Raw genomic sequence first — 8126 nt, 5'->3', positions numbered from 1 at the left:
ATGAGGAAACTAAGAGGGCCCAAGTAATTTTCCCAGGGCCACACAAACGCTTTAAAGGAGTAACAGTATACCTTCATTTTTATACTTAAATCAAGGATTTAAACTAAATCAAATTCCTTAAATTAAGCAATCAAAGGATCCCAGTTCTTTTCCTTGGATAGTGTCCTGAGATGGATGCAAGTGAATTTCCCACAATCCTTTTCACTGCTTAAGCCAAGATATTCTTTCTCTGGAGGCTGTACTCAACTTATCCCCTCCTGGAAATGGAGGTTAATTAGAACTGCAAGTTCTGGCCATCCTGTTGGAGAAAACATTCATTGTGTTATCAAGAATGCACAATCATTTTCGGTGTATTTTTAAAAATAACACCTCAGAGCTAGAAATGAGCCTTATCCGTTCCATAATAAGGCTGTGTCCTGTCCAGGGCTCTCGTTTGTATAATGCGGGAAGCCCATACTAGTCATGTCACTTGTCATAGATCATTACCAAGTAGCTTTTGATAATGATCCTGATATACGCAAACACACTCGCCCCTCGAAAGTGCTGGTGGGTCCTGGGGCTCTGCCTTCCAACTTCCTACTCCCACCATGGATTCTCGACCCTGCTCAGTGAGCATCAGGGTATCATCCTCCAAGCTTATTTAGAAAACGCAGATGCCTGTCTCGAGCCCAGACACCCTGAGATCCCATCTACAGAGCTGGGGACTGACCATCTACATCTTAGAGTCACCAGGGCTGACACAAGCCAAAGCTGGGAACCACAGCCTGTCCACCCCCCCAGGGGATCTCGCTCCGCCTGTGGTTACCAACATCACGTGTCTCTAGCCAGGCTCTCCTGTTTCCACACCCCTCACGCCAGCTGTCTCTCTTGGACCAGCTTCATCGGGAGGTCCCTTAGGCACCTGAGACTAACACAGCTTTGGGGCTTTAAAGATCTCCCCCAAATTAGGTCAAGAAGTCAGGAGTGCAATGTTAATAATTAATAATAATTAATAATCACCATTATTACGAAGAGCAGCAATTTGGAGACTAGAGTTGAGGAGAATGGGCTTCCCAGCTTCCTGCCTCCAACTGTAGGCCACCCAAGGGAGTCAGACTTGTAGAGAGGACAAAGGCCATTGCCTTCCAGTGGGTGAGGATGGAGGGGAGGAGGAAAAACCCAGGCCTTCCACACTGCCTTCACCCCCAAGAACTTCACCCCAAGAAATCTGGACAAAGGGCTGTTACCCACTAACCAGGTAACCCGTTCTACCTCAGAACAGGAGTAAGGTTTAGGCAAAAGGCCGGCAGCATTTAGGGCAAGATCCTTCTTCATAGAAAGGGAGGAGTGGGGAAGAGGTATCCCCCTCTGGTAGTGCCCAAGCCAGAAATCTTAGAGCCATTCCATTGCATCCTGCTTCCGCATCGACTAGGGAGCCAGTCCTGGGCTCTCCTCTGCACCCACCCCGATGCATGACCAGAGCTTTATAAGCTCTCACCTGGGTGGTAGCAAAGTTCCCACGGCGCTCCCATCTCCAACCCAGCCTCCGCGCTGTGATCAAGTGATCTTTCTAAAATGAAAAAACTGATCATGTCACACACACGCATACAATTCAGTGGCTCTCTATTTCCAGGAGGCGTTAAAAAAAATTTTTTTTTCAGACGAAGAGGCCAAAGAGCGAGCTATGAATGGAAAGGTTGATGACTGCAAATGCAGAGCTGGGCTGTGTGGTGAGAGGCTGGGGAGGAGACACGGGGTGGGTCTTGTAAAACCCAAAGTCCCTGATGTGTTTCTCCTCCATATGAGGAAAGCAGAGTGTGAGTAGTGCTGATTGATGCCCACAAGATCCAGGATCCTGGATCAGGAGAGCATCGTACTTGATGGGTTGATTTCTGCTGCACATATAGAGTGTCAGTCTTGGAATTATGGCATCCAAATGCCTCATGGGGGATTATAGCACCCAGTGGTTATTTTAGCAGAAGTTGGGTCAGCACCACTGGCAACAGGCTAGGGGGTCAGGTGTAGCTTTGTCATCGGTAAAAGCCAGTTTCCTTTGTGGGGCACTCACGGTCTATGTGAGCTGCCTTTGGTTCACCTTACTGGCCTCAGCTCCCATGCCACCTCCCCACCACCTGCCTCTCCTACTCTTAGAACCTGAACTTGGTGGAAGCTGCCTGGCTGCCTAACAACTCTGAGCCTCTACTCATGCTGTTCCATCTACTGGAATGCCTGTCTTTTCCCATCTGTGCCTGCCTGGCGAACTCCCAACTACCTTACCTTAAGTATAAAGTAAGGTGCACTCTCTGACTTTCCAGTCACACCCCAGGCTAATTGGCCACCTTATCAGCTGAGCCCTCGCTGCACCCTGTGTAAAGTTCCCTTACAGAAACTTCAACTTATTATACTTTTATATGTATGTCTTCTTCCCTGTACTCATCTGACAGCAACCCTAGGGAAAAGGCTTCGGCTAATTCTGTTCTATCCTCAGTGCCTATGTTCTGATAGGTACCTAATAAACTTGTTTGACTAAGTACTCTCTAAGCCCTATACAAAGCTAATTTAACAGTGATTAGTACCACTAAGAATGTGCTAGTGATTTGTATCAAGAGCTATTAGTACCATTAAGAATATGCTGGTGATTATCCAAAGTCACGCAGGGGCTTTTTGGCAATGCCGTGATCAGTTCAGATTTGCTCTGAATAGCCCATGGCAAAACAAAATAATAAAATAAAATAAAAATAAAATAAAATAAAATAGGAACACAGAATCTCTTTGGCTCAGGGAAGAGCTTCTGATGTGTGAAGTTCTTTACCCAGGTAAGCAAAGTCACCTAGAAATACAGGCACCACAATGGGCACTGAAGCATTATGGGAATGGCAGCAGAAATCCCAGACCCCACTCTCTGGGAACAGGATAACCACAGCCACCTAGAGCTGTCCATTTATTTTAAGGCATCTGCAGACCCAAATGCTTGCAAAGTGAATTAAGGACCTCTTTTGAATTAATATAGCATTTTAGCAGTCTGAACTCTTCAGAGTAGCAAAGGCTAGAATGCTCAATGTGAACCCTAGGATCCTATGAAATACCAATGATTCCCCTTAAAAATCACACATGATTAGGGGCGCCTGGGTGGCTCAGTCGGTTAAGCGTCCGACTTCGGCTCAGGTCATGATCTCACGGTTCGTGGGTTCGAGCCCCACGTCGGGCTCTGTGCTGACAGCTGGCTCAGAGCCTGGAGCCTGTCTTCCGATTCTGTGACTCCTTCTCTCTCTGACCCTCCCCTGCTCACGCTGTCTCTATTTCTCTCTCAAAAATAAATAAAACATTAAAAAAAAATCACACATGATTAGATTGCAGCCGGTAGCTATCTGAGTGGGTAGCTGAGTGTGCTATCGTGTTCTCATTCACTCATTCACTCAAATAGTCAATGGACCTTTAAAGCTTGTTCACACATGCAGATCACAGAAGGCAAAAATGAGTGGGTGAGATGGGAAGGCTGGGCCAAAAGCTAGAAAAGGAAAATGTTTGAAGAAGCTTGTGTTAGTCCTACAAAGGCATCATCATTTTGTCCGAAAGTACAAATTCTCAGAACCTCGGGAACACGTTCAGATGTAAATACAGAGAACATAGCCAAAAGTCAAGTGTAGTTTTGTTTTTCCCAGTCAACCTTAGTATGATAACTAGGAGATACTTGTGTGACATGTTGACACCACCAGGGAGCTGCCAAGTCTCTCCGGAATCAGGGACAATGCCTGTGCCACGCCACTGCTGGTGAGCCCGGTCTCTATTCCTGGGTGTGCAGGCAGTGACTTAACTGGTACCAGCCCGATATCCCTCACTCCACTTCTATACTCTGCTGGTTTATCACCTGATATCCTCAAAACTCTTCCAAAATTCCATAGCAGTATAACGGGTAGTGAATGAAAGAGAGAGGACTCTTTGGTTCATGTCTGTAGGCAACTTTAATCTTTCCTCTAGCAGGGTTTGCTTGTGCAGATATAAATTATCGTCTTGGCTGATGGCCCAGAGAAACAGAATTTATCAGTAATCTATACAATGAGTATCTTCAAATCCATTGCTTTCTCTGACCCCTGTCCATGCAACAGGTGAGATTTTCATGGTGTGCTATCAGCGCTCTACCCAGGTAAAAAAAAAATAGCTGAGCATGGTGGAAGGCAAATCCCAACATTTCTTTGGTAAATAATCAAGTTCCTTTTAAACAGACCTACCTATTTAAAAATCAGTCAATAATTAAAATGGAATTACCAAGCCACTCACCAAAACAATCCAATATTGACCCCCCTCACACATCCAGGGTCTGACGCTTTTCTTCCTCCCTTCTTAACTCAAGGCTCTTTTCACTTGCTGATTTATTCAGAAGGCCCATTTCATCTTCATTCGTAGAGCCTAAGATTTTAATTTTCAGCCATCTATTCATTTAAAACATTCTCTTGAGCATAAAATGATCACAACAGATAGTTTTCATTACAATGCCAATCCACCTTCCATTCAATCTATCATTATAATTGTCTTCGTTTTCATAGACACTTGACATGTTGGTTTTAAGAGGGTATCGAAATGATACAGAGTGCAAATCGTCCCTAAAAAAAAAAAACAAACAAAAAACAAAACAAACAACTTTTTAGATGGAAATAATCACACGAAAAAAAAAAGCCAAATACAATTTGGGATTTCAGTTTATTTTTCAAGTTTTACAGTATAAAAAATGTAACATGTAAAATGTTTTACGGTTAATTGGGATGGGGGGGACCCAAAAGAGGACCAAATGAGTTGGCTGCCAGGTACACCGTGTCAGCTGTCAACACTAACGTTGTTATGGAGAGATGTCACGAGGAGACATTTCATAGCACACACCTTGTGAATGTGTGTAAATGTCCTCGTGAGGTGGTTGCTGGTAGAACCATTCATTTAGAGGTTTGAGATGCCTCATCAGAGCCTGTTTACGCCGGAAATCATACCCAGGCCTTATACAAACTTGGTGACGGGAGCAGAGACCGATAAGCAAACCTGCCCCCTCCTGGTTACAAAGTGCAGTATTGACTACTAAGAAAGAACACCGAGTCCCCCAGCCACATTTGTGCACAGACCCTTCTGGCTCCGTCACATAGAGACAGATGGTATTGTCACGGACCCTTCCAGGCTGTAAATCCAGAAGCGAAAAGTTCTTCCGATGCAAAAGCAGTGAATTGTCAAAGAACCTTCTCTGAAGGGGACTGGACTTGCGCCTCTGCTGGCCTTCTCTCTAGCATCTTGGTCCAGGAAGTGGTCCTTCACAGGGCAAGTTACACTCACCACCCCAGTGAGTCGGGACCCAGCCGTCCTCATTCTGGCCACACCCTACACAACAGTTGTACTCATGAACGACTGCTCGGACATCCAGTTTGGGTAATGTCTATTTAGCCATTTAATTAAATCCTACGGCAAATCCATCATGAAAAGGAATTACCACCAAAGTTTGAATTTCACGATCCTTTTTCTTTTTTTTTAAGAATGATGAGCCGCATGAAGCGAATATGCCATTATTTCTATCACTGAGGGCGACTGGCAAATGTAAAGCCACTGCCCCCTCTTCCTACCTGGCCCCTGAAATGGTGACAGTGCCACTCTCTAAATTCCCCGTGATGGGAGTTAAACTAGACTTGTCACCCACAGACCCCATGCCTGGGTCCCATTACTAATTCCCTGAGCAACAGTCTCTGGTCCTCAGAGATGCAGCTTTCCTAGGCTTTGGACATTGGGGGGGCTTAACGACACCTAAGTGACCAGCTCCTTCAGAATGAAAGCTCATGTTCTAGAAAACGCCGATAAATAGAAGCAAACACAAAACCAGACGACTGTACATTCAAATATCTGTATGCAAAAATTATTTCAGTGCCAAAGACACTCTGAAGACAAAAGCCTGGGCATAGATCACATCAAGATAAGAGTGTTTTTTTTCCCCTAAGACAAAAACACTGGTGTTTTCAAGCTGCGAGACATAGATCCTTCGTGCCATATTGGAAGTAACCTTTCCCTTAATGCTTCAGATGTTAGAAATCTGTTTATCGGGGAGACTGTAAAACAACCCATTAAAGCTTTTACAGGTGAAACAAAGCAAATTGGGTTATCAAAATAAAAATGGGACGAGGCCTGGCAAGGGAGACCCCCAGAGTCCCCCAAATTCTATTTCATGGAGCAGTTTTACAGTTGCTTTTCTGCCCTCTGAAATTCTGTCCCAGTCCCTATGGGGTAGCCACGCTGAGGAACAGGAGCACCATCTTGGTTCTCCTGTCCTCCACGGAAAGCGAACAGCAGGAGAGAAAAAGGTAGTGCGTGCTCAACGGAACAAAATGTAAAGGCATCGGAAGAGAGGAGAACTGCGTTTTCCGAGTTCTGTTTTATCAGTTCCGTTAAAATGGTTGAGGGCAAATGTGTGTGTGGGGGGGAGGGAAGAGTGGGATGGGAAATGCCTGCTGGAAGCACTGACATCAAGGAGGGAGGCCAGGGACCCCAGTTCCCGAGCTCCCATCGCTGGGCCTGTGGGTGGTCTCTCTCCCACCCTAACCAGGTGAAGCAGAGCACCAGGGCAAGAGCGGCAAAAGCAAAGGGTGGCTGCCAGGACAATAGAGCCTTGGCCTTGTGGCACGTGGTGGCAGAGAAGGTTGTCCTGGGGGAGGGGCATTCTCAAGTCCTTTCAATTAGAAATCCCAAGAAATCGGCCAGCACCATCACCTCCCCCCACCCCTGACCGGGGCCACAGCTCCGGTGCAAAGTGAAAGAACTGAAGGGATTCTCCCACCTCCAAGGAACCCTCACCCCAGGTTCCGAGTCAAGGTTAAGTGTCCCTCTGGTCCCTCCTCCACGTTCCCAAATGCCAGATCATGCAGACCACACCTCAGGGCGCAGAGAGCGAGGGGCTGGAATCAGACATTAGATTTGAAATCCCACTCACTAGCCAGGACACTTCAGACCGGTGCCTCCCTCTCTGATGGTCCTCCTCAGCTGCCAAATGGAGATCCCGCTGCCTCCAAGGAGTTCATATTCTAGAACAGCACCCGACACAACGCCTGATGGTGCCGGCACCCTTCTTTTCCTTGTCTGACCAAAATACGTTTTGTCAAAAACCTGACCTGAAATTGAATCTTCTGGGCATCAACTTGGTTAAAGTGCAACCCGGCAACTTCCGCCTAGAGTCTAAATTACCTCGATTCACTACTGCCCTGAATACCATTCAAGAACTATGCTATGGGCTTGAGAACAACTCATATTTTATTATCAATGGAATATGACCACAAGGTTACATAGTAAACTCACAGTAGTGATTTATTGTTTTACTTTTTTTTTTTTTGTAACAAGATTTGTAAAGCATCATGGCTACCCAGAAATATTTCCATCCCTTTACAGTTGCAGGACCTCTGCTGGACCATTTAAATATGATGTGAACATTTCTGTGCTACTTTTGGTAATCAGCCTTATCTTTTTTTATGAAGCTCAGCTTTTAAGTTATATTGAGAAACAAGAGGAAGGCCTCCAAGGTAGTGAAGTTGGAGCAGTAATTATCACAAGAGCTTGACCTTTCTTTCTCTGCGTCTTGCTGTTTTTAGGTTATAGGGTCCTGAGGTAAGAGACAGAGAGAGAGAAAGAGAGAGAGAGGCTAATGGACTGCCTGCAGGGCATCAAGCTTTCCAGAAGACATTCTACACTAAAGCCATTTACTCCTGGGGAGAAGCCAGTGTAACCGAGGGCAAGGAATATAGGAGCCAAGGGAGAAATGACTCGGTGTTAGAGAAGTCTTCCAAAAGATGGGTGCTATCAGGAGACCTCTCTGCCATCAGGCATAGGGAGAAAAAGACGCTCTTGGGCCAGAACAAACCCATCTACAGAGAGCACAGATGTTGAGACAGCTAACCTATAAAGCAGATGCCGCCCATCTGGTAATGACTCTCAGAGAAATGTACACATACATGGAAACACACACCCACAAACAAGCATGGGTCCCCGTGTAGGGAGCCTTCCATCAGACAGCACAACCAGAGGGGGTGCGAACCAAGGACCCAATTCCCTTGCTTTTGTGGAGAGACTAATACTCACTTCCCCAGATGCAGGGGGAGGGGGCGGGGGTGAGGAGGGGTGAGGGGAATCACTTC

This window comes from Crocuta crocuta, unplaced genomic scaffold, assembly GCF_008692635.1.
Source record: "Crocuta crocuta isolate KB4526 unplaced genomic scaffold, BGI_CrCroc_1.0 scaffold180, whole genome shotgun sequence".
NCBI lineage: Eukaryota > Metazoa > Chordata > Mammalia > Carnivora > Hyaenidae > Crocuta > Crocuta crocuta.
Note: the sequence above shows the minus strand (reverse complement) of the source record.